The following is a 7190-nucleotide window of genomic DNA, read 5'->3' as shown; positions in this document are numbered from 1 at the left end:
TGAACCTCTGCAAGACATCCTTGTTTGCATCCAGATCCTGTGATCTAACAGATGGGGATGAGCAGCACTTGAATTTCCACTATGAGTGAGGAGTTTAACATTTTAAATAATTTGTTTTTCTTTTTAAATGTCCATTAAGCCAGGATAAAAATGTAAATGGATCTAAATTGAAACATTAAAAAAAAAAAACCTCAAACCATTAAAGTACTGGAAGCAACCAGGAAAATATTTTCTTTTTCATAACTATGGCAATATTTATCCAAATGACAAATGCATACTCTCTTTGCCAAAATGCGTACTTTCAGCATGTAGGAATGTATTCTACAGATGTACCCCCCACATGGGTGAAATAATAGATGTACAAAGCAGTGTATTGCATGCTATTGTTTGTGTCATAAAACAAAAACAATGTATGTATATATACTTATACAAACTTTATCAACAGATCCCTGGAAAGATACACAAGAAACCAATACTAGTGGATGCTATTGGAGAAAGAAATGGGTTGTCTGGGGGAAAGGACTAGGAAAGTAGACTTTGTTACTGTATACCTTTTATAACTGCAAATTTTGAAACTTATAAATATAGTGCTTACTCAAAAATATACATTTATTGTATAAAACTTAGGATAACACATGGAAGCATAAAATTTCCCCTTATTGCACCACTAAGAGCTACCACGATGAACATTTTGGTTTATCACTCTAGTCAGTCCTTTTTTCCAGGCATATAAACTCAATAATCTTTTGTCATCTGTCTGTTTTTTTAACTTACAAAATCATGTGTTTTTTCTAGTCAAGAATATATTCTACTACTACATTATTTTTAATAACTCCCTGTTAAGATTCTTTATATGGAAATTCCATAATTAATGTAAGCAATCTCCAATTATTGAATATTTGGACTGTTTTTGATGCTCACAAACACTTCTTCAATAAATATCCCCTGTAGTAAAATATTTATACACATGCAAGTTTATTTCTTTAGGATAAATCGAATACATACCAAGAAGTGAAATTACCAGGTCAAAGGACATGAGGAAATCTGGGGCTTTTCATATGTATGGCTAGGTGATCCCCTCAATATTATTATAACCCATCCTCAATACATGTATATTACTTGCAAATTATATACATGTGTTACTATTTCAATATCATCTATAATATATAATTATATTTATATGTAAATATAAAATATACACTGTCAAACAATATAGTCTTCTATACATATAATGTTCATAAGTATAAATGAATTTAAATATATACAGACATCTGTATAATAAAACATATGGAAAAAATTACTTTACAGACAACTGATTTGCAGACCATCATTTCAGAGGCTTAGCTTGCAAAACAGTGATCACAAAGAGTTGGACAGTACTGAGCATGCACACACACACATCCAAGATTGTACCAAGAAGAGTTTTGTGTTCAAGGAGGTTTGGAGATGTTATATTCTGCAATTGTCTTTTAGAGATTTGTAAAGCACGTGAACTTTTAGACTCTGAGAAATAATATGTGAAAGAAACCCATTTATTTAGCCCAACACTCCCCAACTTTATTTAGTTAATTCAAGTTTTTTTTTGCCTTTTAAAAATCACTAATATCCTTGCAATTACTTTCCAAAATTTATAAATATAAAAGCAAAAGATCTGGAATCAGTCTGCTGGATTCAAACCACAGCTCCACTCCTTAGTAACTGTGTGATGTCTGGCAACTTCCTGACCCCCAATTCCTCATCATATGAAAGGTATCTGAGAGTAATAGTCACCATAAACTATTAATGAGAGAACTAAATGAGGATACAGATAGATGTAAATACATAAATTAAGTAGGATGGTGCATGGCACAGAGCAAAACTTCAATACACGTTAAATATTACCAGTTTCATATTTCACAAATAACTACAGAAACACTTGAAGAGAAACAAAGGCAACTGTGAAATGTAATACATTTTATAAACCACTTCCATAACAGAAACCATTATATTAATGGCAATAAACAAAAATGGTTTAAAAAATCTTGCTCTTGCAGAAAGCAACTCAGAGGCTTTTAGGTGGAATTGTGAATAAGATTCCCAGGTTTCTTAGTGAAAAAGAATCTGCTCTCCAGGTTCAATCCCTGGGTAGGGAAGATTGTCTAGAGAAACAAAGGGCAACCCACTCCAGTATTCTTGCCTGGGAAATCCCAAGGACAGAGGAGCCTAGTGGGCTATATAGTCCATGGGGTTGCTGCAAAGAGTTGGACAGAACTGAGCACATTTATAGAGAAAATAGAAAATCACCATTTGCATGTAAATAGGAATGAGAAAATGATCTGAATTGTTGCTTGTAAGCTTTCGGATTCGTATTACTATTCTGGTGACCAAATGCTTTTGATGATCATGCAGATTTAGAAATTTCATGAAGGGACGCTGCCTCAGCTCACTTCCTTCTTACTGAATGAGTTTGGAAAGGGGGTACATCTCTCCCAGCTGCTTCCATGGTGCATTTCATCCATATGCTTACGGGAAGAGTTTTGCTGGCGTAATTAGCCTCATTTGATGCACAGATGATTTAGCTGTGCTTTCTCTTAATGATGTCCTGCTGCTGCCACCTCAGCAGCTTCTCACATCAAAATCCAGCTATGATGCCAAGAGAGCAACAAGCTGCAGGATCACCGATTGACTTTTATAGTCACACAGGGCATCACAGATCAGAATCTCTAACAGAGGTTTATTCAGTGCCTGGGACCCCCACCCCATTAGAAGTTACTAAACCAGAATTCTCAAGTTTGGATCCAGGAATCTCCACTTCTTTGGAAAGCTCTTCAAGTGATTCTGGTGTATAAATGGGTATGAGAGAGAATTCCTTGGTGGGCCAGTGGCTAAGACTTCATGCTCCTGATTCAGGGGGCCTGGGCTCAGTCCTGGTCAGGGAACTAGATCCCACATGTTGCAACTAAAGAGCAAGCAAGCCACAATGAAGACCCAGTGCAGCCAAATAAATAAATATTTTTAAAAAATGAGTATGAGAATCACAGCATCATTGCAAGCCACTCATTTTAAAGATCAGGCTCAGAGACCTTTAGAAACTTTGCCTTTGATGAGGTTCAGAACATGCTACCTCAAAATATGGCACCTTGGCATATTGAACATTTTAAGCTGGAGGACTCTGAGAAAGCATGTGCTGGAAGGACTTTTTGACCTTCCTCTTCATCCCTGAAGCAGGTCAGGAGACCCTCCTGTAAGAGAAGTGTCCTTACCTCTGAAGACAGAGGGACCAAGATGAATTCAAATAGGCCCTAGTTGACTACCTGTGCTCATTCATCTGCCCTGTCTCATTTTCTCCTCCTGACTTTCTACTCTTCATCAAACCTAGTATAAGAACACTCAAGCTTAACATGTCTTGGGGGCTTTATTCCCTTATGAAGACTTCTATGTTATGCAAAATTACATTAAGTAAAATTGTATGTGTTTCTCTTGTGAATCTGTCTTCTGATCCAGTTTATAGGGTGAGAATTGGAGAATCTAAGAATGCAACAGGAAGAAGAATTTCTACCTCCCCTACCCTGGGCAAGTCAACCTCTGGGCCTCATTCCTACTTCATCTATAAAAGTTGGGTGGTAAATGGACCTACTTCAAAGGATTTTGGTGGGGGAGAAAACCTAAATGGCATTATTCATATTCAGTTCAGTTCAGTCGCTTAATCATGTCCGACTCTTTGCGACTCCATGAATTGCAGCACACCAGGTCTCCCTGTCCATCACTAACTCCCAGAGTTTACTCAAACTCATGTCCATCGAGCCAGCGATGCCATCCAGCCATCTCATCCTCTGTCGTCCCCTTCTCCTCCTGCCCCCAATCCCTCCCAGCATCAGGGTCTTTTCCAGTGAATCAACTCTTCACATGAGGTGGCCGAAGTATTGGAGTTTCAGCTTCAGCATCAGTCCTTCCAAAGAACACCCAGGACTGATCTCCTTTAGGATGGACTGGTTGGATCTCCTTGCAGTCCAAGGGACTCTCAAGAGTCTTCTCCAACACCACAGTTCAAAAGCATCAATTTTTCAGCACTCAGCTTTCTTTACAGTCCAACTCTCACATCCATACATGACCACTGGAAAAACCATAGCCTTGACTAGACGGACCTTTGTTGGCAAAGAAATGTCTCTGCTTTTTAATATGCTCTCTAGGTTGGTTGTAACTTTCCTTCCAAGGAGTAAGCGTCTTTTAATTTCATGGCTGCAATCACCATCTGCAGTGATTTTGGAGCCCAAGAAAATAAAGTCTGACACTGTTTCCACTGTTTCCCCATCTATTTCCCATGAAGTGATGGGACCAGATGCCATGATCTTAGTTTCCTGAAATGTTGAGCTTTAAGCCAACTTTTTCACTCTCCTCTTTCACTTTCATCAGGAGGCTTTTTAGTTCCTCTTCACTTTCTGCCATAAGGGTTCTGTCATCTGCATATTAAGTGCTTATTAACCATTAGTTAATCTTATATTTTCACAAAGAAATTGTGTGAATCTTTCCTGCCTGATATCTAGCAAATATTGTTCAAGCCAAAATAAATGGCTATTTTTTCCAAAACAGCATATAAAATACATGTAAAAGAACTGTTTAAGGCTTGATACAGTTGTGAAAAATCCTAACGGTAAGAGGAAGCACTTTTTTCTTGGATCTATCCATTTTTCCATCCCACCTTTATTCAGGAGATGATGACTGTGGACAAGCCATCTATTTCATCAGCCCCAACACTAGCTATTAATATAAATGGACACAACTTCTATAAATGGTTCCCAAGTGTTACTAAATAAATCAGTTCTGTCCTGTTTGTGGCATGCTATTCTCTTATGCAATTCCATTTGGGTCACCACGACTCTGCAACTGGCTGCAAATTGCCTGAAGATATTGTGAGTGTGAAATAAATGCCTTGCTCTCTCCTCAAATTTCCCTGACCTACAACTGCATTGCCTCAGAACGCGCACTTACATTTACAAGGTAATTGCTTCCTAGACTCAAAATACCCAGCCTGTTCTACTCTTACCAGACTCCAGAGTAGCATGAATTACAAAAGGATATTTACTATTTTGCTTTCATTGGTTTAATAAGCCATCTCACAATTCTTAAACTGATTTGATTTCTGGCCTAATTTCAAAGGTAAATTAATTCTATAACTTCTGAAGGTATGAGGATGCTATCATCCTACTGATACTGCTACTACACTAACTATTAATGGCACTATCATTACTGCTATGAGCATCACAACTTCTACTACTATGGCTCTACTATTACTACTAATGCTGCTACAACTACTAGTACTATTGCTGCTATTACTACTATTAATATGACAGTCTACTGCTATTAACTGTACAGCCACATTGCTAGTATATTTGAGCACTTAATAACCCTAAGCTTGTGTTAAGTGATATATGTATATGTCAATTTTTTCATAATCTTGGATAATCGGTACTTTTATTAACCTCCTTTGACAGGTATTAAAACTGAAATATAGGCATTTGAGTTAAGGACTGCCTCTAAATTTGGGGCTCTTAATCCGTGTGCTCTGTTAGCTTCCTATCAGTCCAGCAGAAATTGCATCTCACATACCCACAAGACTAGAGTCACATAGCACAGTAAACACCTGCTCTGAGACTTGAGCCTCCCCGTTTCCACCATAAACTTTCCCACTTCCCTGCCTGACTTTGGTCTCCGCCAAAGGCCAGTGATGGCAACTGACTGCCTTGCCAAAGCAAGCTCTGGGTAAATAACCTCTTTTGTTCTCATTTAGGTGATCTTCATTTACTTCCATAATTTCAGTGCATTCTTCTCTGGCCATCGACTGTCGCATAAGAAATAATAGTCATATTTAGGAAGGCATGAAGATAAGAAACTCTAGATACTGATCCAGAAAGCTTCATAGATAAATATCAGCCCCCACTTAGATAAGCAGAACAGCCCAAAAGAATATCTTTAAAAGGGAATTCTCAGACTTCTGGTCACCAAGGAGGAGGGGAGGTTGGGAAGGGGTGGACTGACAGTTTGGTGTTAGCAGAGGCAAACTACTATTAGAATGGATAAACAAAAAGTCCCTACTGCATAGCACAGAGAATTATATTCAATATCCTGTGATAAACCATAATGGAAAAGAATATGAAAAAGAGTGGGTGTGTGTGTGTGTGTGTAACTGAATCACTTTGCTGCACAGTAGAAATTAATGCAACAATGTAAATGAACTATACTTCAATAAAATAAATTTTTTAAAAAAGAAAGCAACTGCACTGCTTCTTGGGGCAAATAAATGATGAAAACAGGCACACTGCAAGTAATGGAGCCATAGACAGCTGTGCTATCATCACCAAATACCTATTGAAAATGGTAAGATGCTGTAAGAAGGATTCTTGAATCAAACTGGGTGGAGAATACTGAGTTAAAGAAATTTAGAGATATTTCTTAATCAAAAAGCTATGAACATGCTAATGAGAATTGTGAATTTCTAAATTGAGAAAATCATCTTCTGTACTGATAACCACAAAAAGCTTTTTAACACAGAGCATTTGTTCCTTAGAACACATTTTGTGAAATGATGATCTAACCAAGTCAAAGGAAGAAAACAAGAAAACAATCTGAGTTTACATGGGATAAAGACTGGAAGGAAATACTCTAAAACGTTACAACTCCAAGTGGAGGGATTACTGATGACTTTTACTTTATTTCATTTTAGTTTTGGATCCAATCTTGGTCTTTTTCCATCTTTTTTCTAGGTTCAAAAAACCAAATAAATGCCAGTTGTTTTTTACAACATAGAAAATAACCTCAAATAATATTTAAGTCAATATCAGGATAACTGCCTTAATTTTCTTGAAAACTTGGGATATGAGCACCTTATTAAAACAGATAAAAATAAATGCAGGTCTGAAAAAATTAGTAGAAGAAAATACTTTAACCCTTAGGTAGTCAACATTTAGGTATTGTTTTCTATGACATTTGTAAACACAGTAGGCAAGTCTCAAGTCTTTCTTATTGGATACCTTATGTGTATGACATTTCCCTAATCCTTTGATGAAAAGCCACATTATCCAAGGAAGAGATATCAAAACACTTAAAAACTGAAAGCAAGTCTTGGATTTCTTGAGGGTTGTCTGCAACATATTTCATCATCAAGAAATTTATTCAATTGAGCTGTAAATTCAACTCACAGCTTGTTGAAAGCA

This window comes from Muntiacus reevesi, chromosome 4 (genome assembly GCF_963930625.1).
Source record: "Muntiacus reevesi chromosome 4, mMunRee1.1, whole genome shotgun sequence".
NCBI classification, from domain to species: Eukaryota; Metazoa; Chordata; class Mammalia; order Artiodactyla; family Cervidae; genus Muntiacus; species Muntiacus reevesi.
The sequence above is the reverse complement of the archived record's forward strand: the minus strand, read 5'-3'. Positions refer to the sequence as shown.